Source organism: Dipodomys merriami, unplaced genomic scaffold (assembly GCF_024711535.1).
Source record: "Dipodomys merriami isolate MVZ:Mamm:240054 unplaced genomic scaffold, mDipMer1.0.p SCAF_49, whole genome shotgun sequence".
Lineage (NCBI taxonomy): Eukaryota > Metazoa > Chordata > Mammalia > Rodentia > Heteromyidae > Dipodomys > Dipodomys merriami.
In genome coordinates, this window is record NW_027206057.1 from 8091671 (window position 1) to 8113909 (window position 22239).

The window sequence follows — 22239 nt, forward strand, 5'->3', positions numbered from 1 at the left end:
CTCTCTGGATGCTTGTATGTCTTCTGGAATTTGAATGGTGCAGAAATTGCCTCTGTTACCTCCATTACTAATCCCTACCTCACTACCAAAACAATGCTTGTCTACAGTTGGTGTAGTGTCTGTCAAAGCTTCTTGCTCTTTTTTACATTCACTACTGATCAGTGTGGCTGGCCAGTGATCCTACAAGATTCAGCAATATTCTACCTCACTTGCAGATACTCTTTTCTTTCTTTTCCACTCTTCCTTTCCACCCTCCTTCCTATTTTTCTTCTCTCTCTTTCCCACTCTCTCATTCCTCCCTCCATTTTTCCCTCCTTTCTTCCTTCTTACCTTCCTTCCTTCCTTGCATTCTTCTCTGTCTTCCTATTTCTCTGTTCTTTACTCTCTTGACTACTATAAGAAGATCCCTGAACCCACAGACCTATAGCCACCTAAGCTTTGATAAAGGAATGAAAAAATAGAATGGAAGAAAGACAGCCTCTTCAGTAAATGGTGCTGGCAAAATTGGCTAACCACCTGCAGAAAACTAAAGCTAGATCCCCATATATCACCCTGCACCAGAATCAACTCCAAATGGATCAAAGACCTCCAGGTCAAAGAAGACAACCTGAAAACAGTAAGGAATAGGAGAAACTCTGCAGCTCCTTGGCACAAGCTGAACTTTTCTTAATAAAGACCCAGGAACACACCAAATCAAATAAAGATTGGACAAATGGGATTGCATGAAACTGCAGAGCTTCTGCATGGCAAAGGACATAGCAAGCAAGATCAATAGAAAGCCCACTGATTGGGAGAAGATATTTACTAGTAATACAATGGACAAGGGTCTCATATCTAAAATACACTTAGAACTCAAAAATTAAATCCCCCAACAATGACTCCTCAAAGAAACAACTGCCTGATTAATAAGTGGGCTAAAGACATAAAGAGAGACTTCTCTGAAGAGGAAATAGGAATGGCTCAACCTCTCTGGCCATAAAAGAAATGCAAATCAAAACAACATTGAGATTCCACTCACCCCAGTTAGAATGGATATAATCAAGAAATCTAATAACAACAGATGCTGGAGGGGATGTGGACAGAAGGGAACCCTACTGCACTGTTTGTGGGAGTGTAAACTTGTTCAAACACTTTAGAAAGCAGTATGGAGGTTCCTCAAAAGACTCCACATAGATCTCCCCCAGCAATCCCACCTTTAGACATTTACCCAAATGATCACAAAAAAGGCTATACTAAAGCTACCAGCACAACTATGTTTATCACAGCATTATTCACCATTGCTAAAATATGGAACCAATCCAGATGCCCCTCAAGAAAATGTGATATATATGGATATATATATATATATATATATAAAACATACATATATATCGGAATTCTATTAGAAAGAATGACACTGCTGCATTTGAATGACACTGCTGCATTTGTTAGGAAATGGAAAGACTTGGAAAAATTATATTAAGTGAAATAAGCCAGACTCAAAGAAATATAGGTCCCATGGTTTTCCTTATCTGCAATAATTAGTATATGTCTAGGACAAGCAGAAAAGGTCAAAAGCTATGTACATATGACCATATAACCTGATGCTAAGTGAAATGAATCCCAAGATAGGGACATAAGAGGTTTTATCTTCATTGCTGTTCTTCTTAATGTACTCATAATGTACTATGTAATTTTTTTGTGTATTTTTTGGTATGTTCTTCCTCCATGGTACAACACCTGTTGTCACTGTATTTTATTCTGGTACCTTGCATCTTGTATATACTTTTTTCTAATTTGGGGAGGGGAAGGGAAATAACAAAATGCTGAAGTAAGGATACAGGTTGACCCTTTGTAACAATGAGATGTACAAGACACTATGTTGAAAACAAACTTTACAACTTTGGGGGGGATTGAGGGAGAGGGGAGGGAGGAGTTGGGGAGGTGGAGAGGAAAGGGATGGTAGGGGAAATATAAAGGAGGGTATAACAATGCTTGATAGGAAATGGACTCATTACTTTCTATTTCACTTGTCCTCCTTCTGGGACTTGAGTAAAGGAAGTCAAATGTGAATATACATATATATCTCTTTGCCATGTCTGAACTTCAGTAGCAAAAATAAATCAATCTTTGGAGTAAAGGCTGAATCCTGATCTCCAAATTGACTTCTACTCTATTCTCTCTTCTATTAGAATTAATCTGAGGAAATAAGAAGTAAGAAAGGCAATAATAGTTGGTGATGAAAAGATTAGACTGTGTGTTAAGGCTCTGGCACCTACTCCCTTAGGACCTTGGATGAATCATCTAACTACTGTGATCTGTGGTTTCATCAGCTACCAAACTGATTGTATAGTGAGTGGCCTTGAAAGCTGCCTTGAGAGTTGCTTTGGTGAATTTTCAGTTGTATGCAACTTCATGTTTCCTCACATTGGGTAGCTCTTACGATGTGGTTGCTCTCAAATCAACCTTGATTTTTTATTCTTCCCTGGATAAAACCCTAAACATAATAATATACATTTCCTAGAAGTAGGAGAAAGTGGAAAAGCACTCCTCATTTATGCATAGATACATGTGTACCTAAGTAGGCAAACTGCAAAGTTCTACTTAGGCTGTTTGAGAGATGGATCAAGTTGTAGGGATAAATGATGTCAACTTCTCAATGTTAAGAGGAAATACTATAATTCATCTCTTAAGAATAGAATGTCTCAGAGATAACATAAGAAAATCAATAAGGAAGCAGGGTATTTGATCATTGTCTGGGCATGTGGTTGATTAGTGAGCTTCTGGACAATCACTGGATCCACATTATATACTAAGTTTGTTTACCAGCTAAAGAACATCATCGGAATCTGACACAGCCAACTGGACTAAGTGATGAGCTACATCATGATTCCAAGTGAAAATGCCAGAAGGCAAACATTAGTAAGTAAAGGGCGTTGTCTTAGTGATCATCCCAAACACGGGATAGGATTGTAGTTCCTATTCTCTATTTATGAGATCATATAATGCACACTGGAACAGGGAAACAAGAGAGAGAGGCCATATAAAAGACTGTATGCGTTTATATAAAAGACTGATCTCAATGGGCTATTTAAATCATTCTATCCAATAAGACTTTAACCATATTTGAGGCTTTGCTTTTCTTTCTGCTAATCAATATGCAGAAATTTGGAATGGGGGTTGGTATCTGGCAGAAGAAAACCAAATTAAATCTAGACAGAATTAGACAGTACTCGCCTTCTTCAAATCCAAATTGAAGAGCAAGTTAAATTGTGCGATTCCATTAAAAATAAATGGGAATATAAAGATAATCCTAGTACATTGATTTCATGAAACATTCTCAGATGTCAGGAAAAAAAAGAGAGAACGAAGACAGAACTTTGGTGGGTGGAAATGTGCAAATACACCATTAATTTTAGTGTAGGCTGAGTCCTAAAATGTAGAATAACAGCAATTATTATTTAAATTAATTCATTCCTTTAGTTAATATAGTTTTTAATGGCTACCATGTGCCAGGCACTATGTTAGGCCCTGAGGATGTAATAATGAGCAAAAGGCATGTCATGCCTTCATGGAAATTAGTTTTGTGAGTGAGACAGACAGTAGCCAATGGTCACATAAACTGCCACAGCGATAAAGGGCTTCAGAGAAATTGAGTCCCCCCAAAAAAGCAAAATGAAGCTATTGACTAAGGAGAGAGAAAATTCTGAAGAGATGATGGTAGGCTAAAATATGAAGAAAGCCTAAAGGACAAGGATAGGGAATATAAGCCACTGGGCCCATATTATGTCAAAGCAGAATAAGTTTGTACAAATTTATCCCTACCAGGAAAACAGTTGCATAATAGAGAGGAAATGGGGGCCAGGTCTAAGCAGTGGAAACCAAGCAGGTCCTATAAAGGAGATAGCCCTTAAGAGAGCTGCAAAATCGCTGAAATGGTTAAAGTGGTGTGTGTGTGTGTGTGCGCACGCGCGCATGTATGTGTGTGCTCATAAGCACACGTGTGTGTATGTGTGTGTGTGTGTATGTGTGTGTTGAAAAGACAAATATAATGTTTGCACTTGAAATTTATTCATTGCCACAAACACTTTGCTTTTAGATCAGGTCTGGATATATTTTACAGATGTAAAAAATTGGGCAAAGAAGAGTTTTATACTTATTCTTAATCATGCAGGAAGTCTCACTCGGCATTCCAAAGAGGAAATGTTTGCTACTTTTCTGAGATTTTACTTGTATATTAAATTATCTACTCTAATTTCACCTTAGTACTTGTCATAACTTTATAGTGATCATACTCATTTTCTCTCAACTAACTGAACTGTCCTTTTAGTAATGACTTGAAGAACCAATCCAGGATACAGGGTTTGCTGGTTTTCTGAGTATTTTGTTCCTATTAAATACCATCATCCATGTCTATGTGTTTGTACTGGGGAGTTAAAGAGACAAGGATCATTGAGCAATAATACAAATATCTTACCCATAAATCTCAAGAACACAGAAAATTAGGACTCTGTTCCTAAGAATTCCACTGGTGTTAAGCAATAAGCATTTATTATATTACTAAATAGGATATTGTTAAATCTCAATTAATTATGCTATATTGGCAAACAGGTAACCTACTCTTAAAACAACTGTAGTTCTGCAATTTTATATGTTTGTGTAATGTCTTTAATGCTTATCTGATTATACAAGGAGTGTACCAAATGAACACGTATATATGTATACATATGTTACATATGTGAATGAGCAAAACCAAATCAAATTATAAATAATGTCTCTTCTGGTGATGGTCCTGAGAGAAGCAGAGATGGATCCCAGGTATTCATAAATACTTGTCATTTATAGCAGAGAATAATAAACAATTGTTCCTTTTACATTTTTATGGCACCATTTTGGACATAGCTGCATTAAAACAGCTGTATCAAAATAGGCAAATCTAAGTTTCATTGTCAAAACTTCTTTCTCTGAGATAATCTAACAAATATAGCCAGGGGTAATTTATTTTCCAAAAATTTTAAAGTTTCCTCTTCTATATTGTTAAGAAAAATATAATTAATTGATGCTCAAGCTTAGGGCTTTGTGCATGTTAGACAAATGCTGTACCCATAAGCAACACATCCAACTTATTTTTCCCCCTCTTAAGTAGCTTTGTGAAATTAATAGTTTTCTAATTTTGGATATTTGTTGATATTTTAGATGTCCTATCAGAAAGCACAAGACTCATATGCTGAAAATGATTCTGTCCCTGGCCCCATCACCCGAGTGCTGGTCACTTTATTAATGGAGAAAAAGTTGTCTGACTTCTTTACTGCCCAGATCAGGTAGTTTGGAGGCCTTGCTGTCCTGAAGTTTGAAGTCTGAAGAACAAGTTCTGTTTGTGGTTGCAGAATAGACACTGTTCTTTGTGATGTTCATAGACCATCCCCCTCCTGCCTATTTTATGTGGGCAACATAACCATCACATACACATTCACATACCACTCATTTTTTCTAACCATTGTAAAATTATATACCATTATATATAGTAAACCCACTTGATTTATCATTGGTGGTGACTATGTCCACAGCAATTATATTTATTTCCTTGGTCATTCATGTGTCTTCCATTGAAAAGGAAAACAAGACCCAAAACATGTCAAAAATACCCAGAAAACAAAAATAGTATTGCCTTTTTTTCTATTTGTTTTATTTTAAATGTCTGGAAGGATACATATGTCACTATGAGATTTAAATGTTTACTTTTAAAATAAAAACATTGATCCATTCATCTACTGAGGGGCATCTGGGTTGGTTCCAGATGCCCCTCAGTAGATGAATGGATCAAGAAAATGTGGTATATATACACAATGGAATTCTATGCCTCCATCAGAAAGAATGACATTGCCCCATTTGTTAGGAAATGGAAAAACTTGGAAAAAATTATATTAAGTGAAGTAAGCCAGGCCCAAAGAAACATAGGTCCCATGGTTTCCCTTATTTGTAATATCTAGTATATGTATGAGTCAAGCGGAAAAGGTCAGATAATGTGATGTCAGGAAAATGAACCCTTAGATGTGTATTTTAATGTTTTTTTTTCTTTCATGCATGTGTTTCTAACGCATTTATAAGATTATCTCTTTGTTGCTTTGTATATCCCTCCCCCACAGTATAACCCCTGCTTTCACTATATTTGATGTCAGTATAACTTGTGGAGGAGATGGGGAAAAACCAGTTGTTTAAGGATACAGGTGGACCTGTTGCAACAATGAGAAGTACAAGTTGTCATGTCCAAAACGAGCTTTACAACGTGCGGGGGGGGGGGGGGAGGGAGGGAAGGAGAAGGATTGGGATTGGGGGGAGGGGGGAGGCTGGGAAGGGATGTGAAGGGTAAACAAAGGAGGAGGCTGCAATGCTTGGTAAGAAATGTACGCATTATCCTGCCCATGTAATTGTAACTCCTCTGTACAGTATGTTCACAAATAAAATAAAATTAAATTTAAAAAAACCATTAAGATAAAATACTATATTTTAGTAATGAAGAAGAATCCTTAATAATTATTTATGAGAAAAAATTGAAATTAAAGTTTCTAAAAAATTCCTCATTTACATCATAAAGAATTTTTGGAAAGCCACATCTTCTTTCTAGTATGTGCCTTCCAGGTAGATATTTTCATGTAGTTTGTCATGTTAATTCTGCAACTTGAGTAGCAAGGTAATAGTACATCTAAGACTAAGCCTAGAAGAAATGATCTTCCCATATCATTTCCTTTTTAGCTCCTAACACAACTCAAGTGTCCAACTCAAATTTTAATTTAGAATAGAATTGAAGTTAGACTCTGTACTGCTTAGGTCAGAATTTAATCTTACCTTTTCATCAGGTCCTGGTAGGAAGAAATTCATGTAGTCATGTCTTTAGTGTCCAGATCTTTTTACTACTCACCCTTCTATTCATAGCAGATAATGTTCCCTGGCATGTAAGAAAGTCTAGCACATGGTCCAGGCTGGACCATGCCGTATCTGCCTCAGTTACCTGTTTCTACATAGCTAATCATCATAATTAGTGACTTAAAATAACCATCTTTGCTGTGATCTGGTCCCAGGAACAGCTTGTCTCTGTTTTACCAGGCCTAGGCTGAGGAGACTGAATTGCTTGTGCAGCAGCATTCAAGATGAATAGAACATCTAAAGAATGGTGGTAGCCATACCCGATGCTTCACATGGATCAGTGAGGAGGAGTAAGGTGCTAGAGGAAGTCAGATTATAAGCAAGAGCCTCTATTGTCATTTCTATGGAAGAAAACTCTAGGGCAGGCAATCAAGTATAAGGTTAGCTCTTTTGAATAGTTTAGGTGATGCTGGTGCATGGGGAGGTACTTACTTGTTTGATACTCGTCCTGCATGATTAGGGCTAATATATAGGGACCTAAAATATGGGAAATCCATAAAGGAAGACATTTAGGGTATGAACTATGAAAAGGTGAAGGAAAAGAGGTCACCAAAGCATGGTGACTCAGGTATATTATCTGGCTATCCAGAGTAAGTAATGTTCAGAGTATTTAGGGTCAATATAAAATCAAGCTTACAGAAGCAAGAAACATTATTCATATACTCTAAAGACTGAAGATACTTGCTCCTTTGTATATATTTTTAGGAAGTCCGTAGAAATTACCAGGGGTATAGGTGGTTGAATAGACCAATGGTACTCAGAGAAGATAAGCCAAGATGAGATCTCTCAAGGTTCTCTGTAACTCTGATCCAAGGAGCTCAAGGTTCTTGAGACTTTATTTGAAGTAATGCAGATGAAAGGAAGGGACAGGAACTATGTTCCAGCTTCATGTAGAGTCCTATCCCCATATCTGCAAACATCCAATCAATCTAGCTGATTCATTTTTCTCTCTTTAGAGGGAGGGATGTGGGAGGAAGATACATTAGAAGTGACTGGGTTCTAGAGATCTGAAGGACTTAGGAATAGAAACTAAGAAAGAAAGAAATCAATAAAAAATATCTAAAGGCACGTAACACTACATTCCTACTTGTACATATTTTCTCCAGGTCTCAGCTTTGAATTGAATATAAGATGATAAGATTATATGTATATACATATATATAAAAGTTTTATAATAAGAATATTAGATGGAAGCCTTAAAAACATCAGGAATGAGCTTATATACTACACACTACACACACATATATGGTATATAGTACATATATATGCTTATACTTTTATGATGTATCAAAACAGGTATTGTTTTGTAACCAACTTACTTTACAGTTATGAAATATCACTATGTTATCAGAGTGACTTCTACAATTTAGGACTGAGTAATTATAATTAAAAATTAAATTGATTCTGCTTATATACCAGAGTTGAAACCAATCAATGAGTTATGTATTTACATCTTGGTTAGTCTTTACAACAAACCTATGAAGCCAGTATTATTAAATCTACCCGACAGATGAGTACACAGAGGTTCTGAGATGCAGACCAAATAAACTATTTGAAGTGGCAAAGCTGAAATATGAGCTCAAGTTTGTAAGATGCTAAGTAAAGAATCCATTATTTCTGAAATGCACCCATAAATTTCAAGTCTTTCTGATTAGTTTTGTTATTAATACTGTATTTTATATTTGTTCTCTTTCCCCTAAAAATTCCATTTTTAATTTTCATCTATGGATCAGGAAGTCATCTCATTTTTCAGACATAGCAGCCAAAACCACGAATGATGTTAGGCCAGTTGCTTATCTTTAGTTTTATAATCATATTTTTAAATCATCATTATCTGTTAATTTCAACCAATCTTTAAAACTGGAAACACATCTGGGGGTATCAACTTTGTTGTTAAGTTTTAGGAGCTTAGAAGCAAGGTTCTAATCTCTACTCCAAATAGCTCATGTGTCCTGGGCCAATTTCCTTAGCTACTTTGGGTTTGTTTTTCATGTATAAAATGAGCATATTTGACTGGTTTCTACAGTTCCACTCAGTTTTAACTTTTTAAATTAATGTGACAAATCCCAATCTTCTTTCAACTCAGCAAAGGACTTTCTCGTTGAGTGCACACTTTTTCCCCTATTAACAAGAATCTTGGAAGGAAGTTATCACATTAAGTCTCTGACTCCCACTTGAGCCATTTGAGAAATGAAAAGATTGAAGCTCAGGAACAATAAACAATTTTATACTTAGACATATATTTTAAAAAATACTTGTGTAGTGATAGAGCTTGCCTTTAATTTTTGCATATTTTTCCTTATAACCTGCCATCAAACAGGTATGTATGAAAAGGAAGCCTGATACCAGGTACAAAGTATGTCAACTGCTCAAATTGAATTTTGTTGCAAAGAGCATTTCATTGAAATGATTAAATCACTTTTCTAAAAAAAAAATGACAGGATGCATCAGCTGTCGTGGAAGGAAGTGTGTTTTGGTTACCACTTCAGAACTTCTGTTAAGATTGTCCAAGGCATGTGTTCCGAGAGGAAGAAGCACTTCCTAGGTCACTGAGCATTTGCTGCTGAACATATGCTATCTCACAATGGCATCCATCCACAGCTTTTATTACACAGTGATCTGAATATTTTATGGATATGCTGAATGGGAAGATAATTGATGATGGAACACTGGAGGAAAGAGCCGATGGCTTTTTTTTTGTTGGTAGCATTTATCAGATTGTCAATTAAATGCTTGTCATGTGGTAAAGGAAAAATATTTATTGCAAAAGCAGACATGGAGACAGACCTTCCACTAAAAAGTGTGGTACTTGTGAGAAGGCTCAGAGAGGAGAACCTTTTGGGATGATGGATTGCTCCTTTTGTTGTTGTTGTTGTTAGCTGAACCCACCCTAGAGTTGACGTTAACAACAAAGATTAAGGTGCTTATCTTGTTTAAAGTTTATGGATAAGACAAAGGAAAGTATTTACATTTGTTTTACAGATCTGTAAGACTAGTTTGGTCACTGAAATATTAATTGCCTCAAATCATTTTGGAGAGGAGGCAGCATATAAAATTTTAAAGCCTTGAAATATTTATATAAAACTTACTGCAGGGAACTATGTGTTAATCTAATAAAAATCAGTTTTAAGTCTCTTCATGTCCATATGTATTATCTAATTTTATTTTCTAGAAATCAGTTAATTCTCTTGCTCTTGTTCCCATGGGTCACTGGGCTCACCTTTCTGGTAAGGACCAGCATTGTGTAGATAAAAATCAAGACTATACTCCATAGAAGCAGGAATCATTCCCTACTTATGCCTGCCATTTCCAATGCTAACACTGAGTATTAAAACAAAAGGTGCTTGTAAATATTTTTAGGTATCTATAAATATGTATTGATCAAGAATAACCTAAAAAGGGAGTTTCCTATGTATAAATATTTGAATGAGAAAGCATGTAAGTTGGTATTTACCACCAACTTTTGTTAAAAGTCTACTCCGAAGTTCTTTAATAGAATGCAGCTATATTATGTGGACACTGGAGGCTGAGATCTGAGAATTGCAGTTCAAAGCCAGCCAAGGAAGGAAAGTCCCTGAGACTCCTATCTCCAATTAACTGATGTTGTGGCTCAAAGTGATAGAGCACTAGCCTTGAGAAAGAAAAGCTCAGGGACAAAGCCCAGACCCTAAGTTCAAGCCCCAAACTGATCAGACAGAGAGGGGGGGGAGGGGAGGAGAGAAAGAGAAAGAGAGGGGGAGAAGGAAGAGAAGGAAGAAGAGAGAGAGGGAGGAAGGGAGGAAGGGAGGGAGGGAGAAAGGGAGAAAGAGAATAGCTATATTATTATTATTTAAAGCAACCAGGAAGCTGGCTCAAACATGTGATCCTAGTTACTCAGGAGAAAGAGATCTGAGGGACAGAGTTCAAAAACCAAGGTAGATAAATCTGACAAATTTTTATCTCTAATCAGCAAAAGGCCAAAATGGTAGTGTCAGCCTTGAGCAAAGAAGTTCAGCAAGCACACAAGGCCCTGAGTGCAAGCTCCACTTACTGCCATAAGCAAACAGTAGGTAAGTAAGTAAATAAATAAATAAAGCAAGAATGGTTATACAAATGTCTTGCTCTCAAATCATGGAGGATGAACTAAAAACTATATTTTTGTAAAATTAAAATAATCATTAAAGTTAGTAAATTTTTTCAGTTGGAAATTTTGTTTTCTATAACATTGGACAAAGGACATTTTTTTCCTGAGTTTTAAAAATCATATAGCCAGTTGGTTTGATAATGTTTATTTATAATCAACTTCTAATTTGTGTACTAATTTTATTGACTATATATATGCACAGTTCTCTGTCTTTCAGGAACAAACAATTTCTCTACATAATGATATTGTAGCAGTTAGTTTTTGCTTACATTTTCTTAAATTTTGTTCTCTCTCTAGCACGTCTACTAAAATTTATGTTTGCTTTCTCGATGTCACATGCAAGAAATAGGTTTAAAATTTCAGTTTGCAAAAACAACTTTGAAAAGAACTTATAGATAGAAGTATTCCACTAATAATATCCTGATATACAGCAACTTTGCCTTCCATGCTGGCAGCCCATCCATCACGTCCCAGAGTACAAAGCTCACACAAATGCCTGATATAGTTCTGAAAGTTGTGGCTGTGGTAGGTTTAATAAGTCCCAGCCTCTTTATGAAAACCAAATTCAAAGACATTGTCACAATTTCTGGCACAGCAATTGAGTCACTTAATAATTGAGAAAACTAGTTCCAAGGCATCAACTTCAACTCCTAAAGTCAGCTAACAATTTTTAAGTTTGCTTATTCTTTCCTAGCTCATTCACCCTAAATTACAGAGCTTTAGTTTCTTTGGTAACCACTAAAACAAAAAATGACATCAAAGCAGGCAAGGGTCATTCAGTTCATACCTTCCATGTGTTTAATTTAATTAATTATTTAAAATAAGAGGTTCAGGGTCCTAAATTTTATAATTCTAAATCCTGAGTATTTTGAATTAATTTTACTGAGAAACTCTTAAATATATGATACAATTCTATAGATATATATCAGGAATAATCTTGGCCTCATATCACATAACAAATTGATTTTTTGTAATTTAAATCATAACAAAAGCATCACAAAGTTTCAAAGGTGAGAATTTTCCTTAACTAATAATAGTGCTATAATTTTTTCTACTATAAAAAATGTTTGTTGACTACTTTTTGTGTCAGCTTCATACTCAATAAACATTGTGAGTATTCTAATCTAAAATATGATACTTAAACTTATACTACTAGGCAGTAGCAAACCAGCATCCCTACACAGCTAGTCTGGTACCAGGAATCAACCACTGTATTGTAAAATTAAGACACTTGGAAAAGGAGTTTTATTTTGAACAATGTTAAGTACAACATCCTATCCCAATTTTACCATGTAAGATTTTGGAGATCATAGAACTGTGAAGGTGCTAGATGGGAATTTAAGGACAACTTGTTAGATATTAATAAATAATATTTGATTGCTGCTATCAAAATTCCTAGTTTGAGCCCAGCGTTACTTATTTTAACAAATAGACACAAAAGTTGACATGACTATAGTATGAGAGGTGATTTTAAATGTTGAGGTGGTAATCTTACAGCAGAAAAGTACATCATGGGGACAGGGAGTGAGAGAAAGATGCTTGTATCAGAGAATGTGAGCTAGTTAGACTTCAAATGTCTAAGCAAAGAAGGGTGCTATGATTTGGGATATAGTATGAGTTTCCCTCAAGTTTCATATGTGAAAGTTTAATCCCCATTGTCAGTGTCAAGAAGCAGGAAACTTCAATCTGGCCCCGATGTTTAGTTGTGAGGTTTGGAAGAAGTGATTAGAATTAGAGAACATCATCTATGGATACCCCAAGGATTGACTAATCCTGGTTTTAAGAGGAAGAGAGATTATATAGACACCTACAGAGACACATATATGCTCCTTGTCTGTTATCCTATGGTAACCATACCTCAGGCCTTGATTTTTCCAGCAAAGCCATCACTAGATGGAGCACCTAAGCACTGCAGCTCCACAAATGTGACTAAAATGTACCTTTTTCCTTTATAAGTTAGCCTGCCTGTGCTATTTTGTTATAGCAATGGGAAAAGGACTGATCCAGGTGTCGGGATTAAGTACTGTTAACCTTCTACAAATCAGGTTTGAGAAACACAGCAACTAAACACATAGGTGCCTTAGAGGCCTTGGAAACAGAAGCTGGGCAGGCATCCTTATTAGGTGTGTGCACTAGCTTTTTATGGCCTTCTAGACTTTTTATGGCTTTCTATGGCTTTCTGGTAATGTAGAAAAACAGATAATAATAATTCTGCAAAGCATTTCTTAGATCCTTACTCTTGTTTAGTTCTTTTTTCCTTTCCTGCCCATTCTCCAGCACATTTTCTTTTCTTTTTTTTATTGTCAAGGTGATATGTAGAGGGGTTACAGTTACACACATTTCTTAATTTAATTTTATTTTATTTGTGAACATACTGTACAGAGGAGTTACAATTACGTGGGCAGGATAATGCGTACATTTCTTATCAAGCATTGCAGCCTCCTCCATTGTTTACCCTTCACATCCCTTCCCAGCCTCCCCCCTCCTCCCCAATCCCAATCCTTCTCCTTCCCCCCACCCCCGCACTGACGTTGTAAAGCTAGTTTTGGACATGACAACTAGTTACACACATTTCTTGTCAAATTTGTTACCTCTTCCCTCATTTTTCTTCTACTTTCCCTTCCCTCCAATCCCCCCCAAAGTTGTACAGATCATTTCCAACATAGAATAGCTCAATAGCTATGTCCATATGACTCTGTAAGATGATGCTAAATGAAATGAACTCCAAAACATGGACACAAGAGGTTTTTCTTTGTTGTTGCTGTTTTTAATGTATTATGTGATAATTTTATTTCTTTTGTATGTTCTTCTCCCTATGGTATATCCCCTGTTGTCACGGTATTTGATTTTGGTAGCCTGGTATTGTATACATTTTTATTTGAATTAGGGAAGGGAAGGGAAGGGGAACAACAAAATGGTGAGACAAAGGACAAGGGGAGAGCCAATGTAACAGCAATATACACAGTTTCTTTTTCTCTTTTTCTTTTTTTATTGTGAAAATACCATACAGAGGGGTTACAATTACATGGGCAAGATAATGAGTACATTTCCTATCAAGCATTATAGCCTCCTCCTTTGTTTCCCCTTCCCATCCCTTCCCATCCCCCCTCCCCCGCAAAGTTGTAAAGTTCGTTTTTCGACATAATGACTTGTACATCTCATTGTTGCAGTGGGTCCACCTGTATCCCTATTTAAATGATTTGTTTTTTCCCTTCCCCTCCACAAATGACGCCAACATCAAATACAGTGAAAGCCGGGGGTATACCGTGGGGGAGTTTCTTATGTACCTGCTTTCAACCAGGTAATTAATCTGCAGAGAAGCCCAATTGGGTTTTGAAGGTTGTCCTCCTCTTACTTTTCATTTAGCCCTAAATTACTTTCTGTAATCATAAACTCATTTATTCCAGAATAAGTACCCTACACATGGACCCAACATACTCTGCGGTCCTCAGGAACCCCTTGGCTTCAGTGGCTCCTTCTTAGTGTGCCCTCATCAGGGGTTCCCCACAGCATGGCTGAATAAACCCTTCAAAAGCATTTCCATGACCTCAATGATACCTCTTGTCACTGGACTTCTTAGTTAATCACATGAGTTAACCTTCAGTGTTCAGACCTTCAATGTTTATGTGGCTTCTCCTTTAACCATAGTTTCAGGGCTCATTATTGACTATTTTGTTGGCTCTGTTTGTTTTCCTGCCTCCTGCTTTTGGACTCTTCAAAAGTGCTTTTATTCCAGTACATGGACTGGGATTGCAGAAGGTGTAGGGAACATAGAATTTTCCACAACACTGCATGCGCTGCACTGCACTGCATGCAAGGTTTTCCAATGCCATTCATCTACTCTTAACCCCATACTATAATGCTGAAATGTAGAAACGTTGCAGAAAAAGCACCCAATTGTCAAGTGCTTGGTACAATCTACTATGAGTTTGGTGGGCATTGTTAATTGGGACTCATGACCATAGGCATCTCCTAAGCGTTTTGAGTGACTAAGTTCTATACTACTCACAGAGCAGGAAGTGAAGGTCACACAAAGCCAGTCCTGGAAATGCTCTGGAGCATGAAGAAGTACCTCTGAGAGCTAGAGGCCAAGGGTCCAGCTGTGCCCCAGAAACATTTTGTTATAAGCCACCTGAAAGCAGCCATCTTTGAAGGTGATGTTCATTGCCCAAGTAAAACCCACTGAGGGGCTGTACTTCTGATTGCCTCATAGGTTAGACATTTTCTTTTATCCTGTATCTCACAAACTTGGTGCATCATGATATTACTGACCATTCCCTTTCCAAAATATTTTCTCATAACAGTATTTTTGATACTTTCTTAGGTCATTTCATTTTTTTATTGACCTATCCCCTTTACTTAAGGAACACTTATTGGTGATTTAATTGTTGCAGTTATAGCTAAGAAGTACGGATACAGATAAGTAAAAATAAAATTACAGAAGAGTGTGATAAGGCTAAGGATGTGTCTCAGTGGTAGAGTGCTTGCCTAGTATGTCTAAGAACCTGGGTTTAATCCTCAGCACTGAAAATGGAAATGTATGTGACAAATATCAAATGATGATTGGTGTTGAATAACAAAAAGGAGCCTCTTGCCCACTAAAGATGTAAGAGAAGCAATCTAAAAGTTCTGGGTATGGGATGATGAGACAGATCAGTGGGATTTGCCTCTCCCTGGGGCATCAGGACAGATGCTAAGCACTGTTCAGCACTGTTAACTATTGAGTACCATAAGGTATGATTATAATTGTAAGCTCTGTGTTAAGCTTTCATTGAGTCTTATAATCAGTACTTTTCTATGAACAATTAAAATGAGCAAAAGCAAGTATTTGACAGGAAGGTCCCGTATGCCTGGAAGCTTTGAACAGAGAACTGTCTGCCAATCAGTCCCTTTACTGGTTGAACTGTCCTAGTGGCAGTCTGACTATCAATCACTCTGAGGACCCTACTGCAATGGCTGAAAATATGTGCTCGTTATGGCTACTTCAGACAGCCTGGAGCAGCCTGGGATGGCACCTTCCAAGCAAAGCAAGCCTTGGTGGATTTTAAATAGCCCTGCAGCTATTTTCATCCAAACTATAGTATGATAATTTCCCATAGTGGCTCAGCAGAGGGCTTATGGCTGGTACCTAGAAGAGCTTCAGATAGCTGTCATGCATTCAGGGCACAGAATCTTCTATACCCCAGGCTCAGTTGCTACCAGCTGGGTGTCAAAGGCTCCACAATCAAAGCTCAGGATCCTTAATTGTAGCTAACACTTGCTGCTGACAGTGTTACTTGTTACTTGGCTCCAAGAATGTTACTGACTCTATATTGGGCCCCTAGAAACCAAGGGTCAAAGCTGGATCTGAGCACCTATGGCTAAAAGTGCTTTAGTTTTCATAGTCCAGAGCTATAAACCTCAGAGTCTGTTCATCCTAGTGCACTGACCCTGGGACAGTCAACACCGAGGAAGCTGCCATTTACCAGTCTGTGAATTTTCACCCTGATAGAGCCAAAGAATCACCCAGCCAGCCATCGTCACATTAACCTGGCAGAAGGGAAAGCAATGGCAAGGTCATGCAGCTGTGAGAGGAGGTAGCAAGTACTTCAGTGTGGCTGGCAGATAAGCTGTCTGGGCGGTTGTCAGAGGAGATGTATCTGGCTGGCACGAGGATCAGAGCATAAATAGCATTTTGTGGCAGGCTATGGAAATTGGAAATCATCCTGAAGCTATAAAGAGTTTTGGCCAGTAGAGTTGACACGATCAATTTTGTGGTTCAGAAATAACGCATTGGCATCAATATGAAGAATAAATTGGAGGAAGATGAGACTTCCTTTATTTAATTTCTTCCTTCTCTATTAAGGGAATTCCTCAAAGCCTAATTATCTATGCTGTTATTTTATACTTTCTCTGGGACAACTGTATCCCTATTGTATAATCAATTACCATAATAACCAAGTGACTCTCTAAAGTTATCCTACTTCTGGCCTTGCTCCCAAATAAAATAAATGCTTCTCATTCCTTCTGTTAAGTCATTTCCTCTCCAATGCTGCTCTTTCAACATCAGTGGGCATCACAGCATGGTGATATCTTAGTTTGCTTCCCTTCTCTTACATGAAGTAGGCTAGGCAGTTGTAAAGCGGCTGGAGGCTGATGCAAGACCACTCAAACAGTAAAAAGTAAGAACCACCAAAATGGGTACAACATAGCCAGCTAACTACCTGTCCCGTGCCTTATTGTAATGGCATCTCCATGTCAGTAGCTTTGCAGGATTGGCACACAGAAGAAAACCTCATGTAAGGGCAGAAGAGGGAAGTAAAATTTATTTTTAAAAAATCATCACCCATTCCTGGAATTTCTGCTTTTTCTCCATATGAATAATTCTCCCCTCCAGTCAAATGTGCCCATCAGATGAGTTCTATTTAAAAGGTCATATCACTACCTATTGAAAAGCCTATACTCATCCCTTTGGGGGTGTGATTCCACTCTATAATAAATCATCATCCCAATTCCTTTCATTGTCTTACCGCTGATGACAAGAGCCTGGATGTACTGGGTAGAGATCTCAATCTGATCTAGGAGACCTCCCCATCTATCACCCACTGGCACTGTATCAGGAGCCAAGAGGTCTGATTTCCTCATATTTTCTTTTACTGGCATGACTAGAATTTGAACTCAGGGTCTTACACTTGATAGAAAGTTACTGCATTGTGGACCCACATTACTAGCTCTTTCTTTTTTTCACTTGCAAAATTGTTTACCCTCAAATATAGTTCTCCTTTGGCTATTAATCTCTTTTGAATATTTTTTATTATCTTGAAGTAGTTGTGAAAGGAGTTATCATTCACTAAAGAAGTGTATAAATACAGTGCATCTTGATCAACGTTGCTCCTTTCAACTTTCTCGCCCACCCCTCCTAACCCATCCCTTCTATTTTCTTTATTTTAGGGTTATGTACTAAACCTTTTGCCATGTAACAAAGCAGTTCATGTGTACAGAGCAGCTTGACCTGGGTTATCACTTCAACATCTTCATGCCCTTCCCTTATTTTTCTCAGTTCTGTGGTATATATGATGAGTTCTTGCCTGCATTCTCCCCTGTTCATCTCTCTCTTCATTCCTCTTCTCCTCCACCCATGGCCCCACCCTCCCCTCAAGTACCCATTTTCTGGTAAGTACTTTGTTGAGGCTTGACACATAGTCTAACTCTTTGTGTTGTGTTTTTTTGCATTATATATATATTTTTTTCTTTCAGCTTTTTTCTTTATTGTGAAAATACCATACAGAGGGGTTACAATTATATGGGCAAGGTAATGAGTACATTTCTTATCAAGCATTGTTGCCCCTTATCAAGCATTTGTTTTCCCCTTCCCATCCCTTCCCATCTCCCTCCCTCTTCCCCCCCCCCAAAGTTGTAAAGTTCGTTTTTCGACATAACGACTTGTACATCTCATTGTTGCAATGGGTCCACCTGTATCCCTAGTTAAATGATTTGTTTTTGCCTCTCCCCTCCCCAAATTATACCAACATCAAATACAATGAAAGCAGTGGTTATACTGTGGGAGAGGGACATACAAAGCAACAAAGAAATCATCTTATAAATATGTTAGAAACAATCGCAAGAAAGAAAAAATCATTTGAATATTTATTTTAGGTTTAATTTTACCTAACATCAACTTATCTGATGGTTTCTGCTTGCCTCAGACATATATAGTTATTGAAAATAAGGGAAACCATGGGACCTGTGTTTCTTTGGGCTTGGCTTACTTCACTTAATATAATTTTTTCCAAGTCTTTTCATCGCCTAACAAATGGGGCCATGTCATTCTTTCTGATGGAGGCATAGAATTCCATTGTGTATATATACCACATTTTCTTGATCCATTCATCTACTGAGGGGCATCTGGGTTGGTTCCATATCTTAGTTATGGTGAACAATGCTGCAATAAACATAGTTGTGATGGCAGCTTTGGTATGGTCTTGTTTGTGATCATTTGGGTAAATGCCCAAAAGTGGGATTGCTGGGTTATAGGGGAGCTCTATGTGGAGTCTTTTGAGGAACCTCCATACTACTTTCCAAAGTGGTTGAACAAGGTTACACTCCTTACTTGCAATAACTAGTATATGTCTGAGACAAACAGAAACTGTCAGACAAGTTGATTTTAGGCAAAATGAACCCCAAGATAAGGGTTCAAATTTTTTTTCTTCTTGCAATTGTTTCCAACATATTTATAAGATGATTTCTTTGTTGCTTTGTATGTACCTCCCCCAGGGTATAAGCCCTGCTTTCACTGTATTTGATGTTGATAACATTTTTGGAGGGGCAGGGAAAAAACAAGCTATTTAAGTAGGGTTACAGGTGGACCCATTACAACAATGAGATGTACAAGATATTATGTCAAAAAATGAACTTTACAACTTTGGCAGGGTGGGGGGAAGAGGGAGAGGGGGTGTTAGCATGGTGTGGGGGTAAAGGGTGGAGAGGGGAAGGGATGGTATGGGTAAAACAAAGGAAGAGGCAACAATGCTTGATAAGAAATGTACTCACTATCTTGCCCATGTAATTGTAACCCCTCTGTATGGTATTTATTCTCACAATAATAATAATAATAATAATAATAATAATAATAATAATAATAATAATAAAGAGGGAAACCATGGGACCTATGTTTCTTTGGGCCTGCTAACTTCACTTAATATAATTTTTTCCAAGTCTTTTATGTTTGAGATATCCACTGTGGTATGTAATACCACACCTAGTTCATTTACCAAGATGGAGGCTTGTGGAATTTTCTATCTGGGCTGGCCTGGCCTAGAACTGAGATCCTCACAATGTCAGCCTCATAGGTAGCTACAAGGAATGAGCCATCACACCTTGCTATGGGTTAAGAAGGTCATCCAACTATGATCCTTCCAACCTTAGATTCTCACATGGCTACGGTTACCAGTGAGAATCAACAGGGCCCAGTTGATTTCTTTGTATTTTCTATTGTCATTAGAGTTTTCCTGTTTCCTCACCATTCCCATCTTTGTTCCTATACCCCAGAGGTAGATTGTTTATCTAGATTATGCATCTTGATCAGTGTCATCCCTTTCAATATTCTCAACAAGTCTTCCTAACTCACCCTCTTCTCATTTTTCTTAATTTTGTAAAATAAACATTGAATTTTTTACTGTATTCAAGTCCTCTCTTTCCTCTATCCTTCTCCTCAAGATCCTCCCCCACCCTTTTTGGTGGGTCATGTGGCTACCACTCATGGGTGCTGTCCCTAGGTTCTTTATTGATCAAAGATAGCACTCTACAACTTGAGCCAAAGCTCCCCTTTCGGTTTGTGAGTGGTTGATTGGAGATAAGAGTCTTGTTGGAACTTCTCTGCCTGAGCTGGCTTCCAACCATGATCCTCAGCTCTTTTCCTCCTGAGTAGTTGGGATTAAAGGCCAGAGCCACTGGCACTCCACCCACCCATTTTAAGTACTCATTTCCTAGTGTTTATTTTGTTGGATTCTAATTTTGCCTTTTTTTTTTAATTTAAATTTTAGTGTAAAAATGATGTATAGAGGTATTACAGTTACAAGTCAGGTAATGAGTACATTTCTTTTAGAACAATGTCGCCCCACCCTCATTTTCTCCCAGTTTTCCCCCTTCCTCTCCCCAGTTGTATAGTTCATGTCTAACATAGTGCCTAAGGAGTATGACTTCTGAATTGGTTCACCTTTGTCCCACCTTTTCTGTGCTTCTCCTCCCAAATTAGATAAACCTATATATAAGACAGAGGGTGCAGAAAGCAATAAGAGTGACAAAAGGGAATAAACCAAAAGACAAAAAGAAAACAAAAAAAAAACTGCAAAAAGTACAATAGAATACCTCTTGTTTCCATTTCTTGGAGTTCATTTTGATAAGAATCATTTTATATGATCATATGCACATAGCTATTGAGCCATTGTGATTGTCCTTTGGTCTCACTCTGTGAATGTTTAGAGTGCTATTTAATTAATCATGTCCAGGTGTAATTATTTGTCTTTTACTACCCATTGTATTTACTTGTAGACTTATAGGCATATTCTAGTTATTTAAGGAATAACACTATTTGAGTCTCCCTTGAATCTACCCTACTTTAGTTAATATATTTGTATATACTTGAATACCACTCAACATATTTACTTGTAAGTTTATAAGCTAATTCTAGCTTCCACACATAAGGGGAAACATGTACCCTTTATCTCTCAGAGCCTAACTTACTTTACTTAATATATTTTCAATTCTTTACAAATGATACAATAAATATCATTCTTTCTAATGAGTAAGTAAAATCCCATGTGTATATATACCACAGTTTCTTGATCTATTCATTCATTCAGGGATATCTTGGCTGGTTCCATACCTTGACTGTGGTGAATAGTGCTGCAATAAACATGGTTGTACTAGTGCCTTTACTATATCCTGATTTGTGATTTTTGGATAAATGCTCAGGAGTGCACTCCATTCCAGAGTGGTTGAACAAATTTACATCCCTACCAACTGTGTTCCCTTTAGGCCAAATACTCCCCAGCACGTCATTGTTTTCTTCTTAAAGGCTGTTCTAACTGGAGTGAGGTAGAATCTCAATTGTTTTGATTGGCATTTTCATTATGGCCAGAGATATTGGGCATTTCTCTATGTGTCTATTGGTCATCTTTACTTCTTCTGAGAATACTTGTTTAGCTCATTAGCCTATGTATTAATTGGGTTGTTGGTTTTTTGAGGGTTTAATTTTTGGTATCCTCAGTATAATTTGGAAATTAGCCAGTGTCTGATGTGTAGCCATCAAAAATCATCTCCCATTCTATAGGCTGTCTTTATTGCTTGTTGGCTGTCATTTGCTGTGCAGAAACATTTTATTTATTTTTTAAATACGTTTTTTATTGTAAAAATACTGTACAGAGTATTACAGAGTGGTTACAATCACATGAGCAAGGTAATGAGTACATTCCCCCCCCCGCCGCCTAAATTGTAAAGTTCATTTTTTGACATAGCGTTTTGTACATCTCATTGTTGCAATTGGTCCACCTGTATCCCTATTTAAACAATTTGAATGGTATAATCCCACTTATCAACACTTCTTTTTGATTTTTCGTGCTTCTGGATGTGTGTTCAGAAAGGTTTTCCCTTTGGCAAGGAATCCTAATGTTTCTCCTACTACTTTCTATATTAGTTTTACAGTTTCAGGTCTTACATTGAGGACTTGGGTTCAT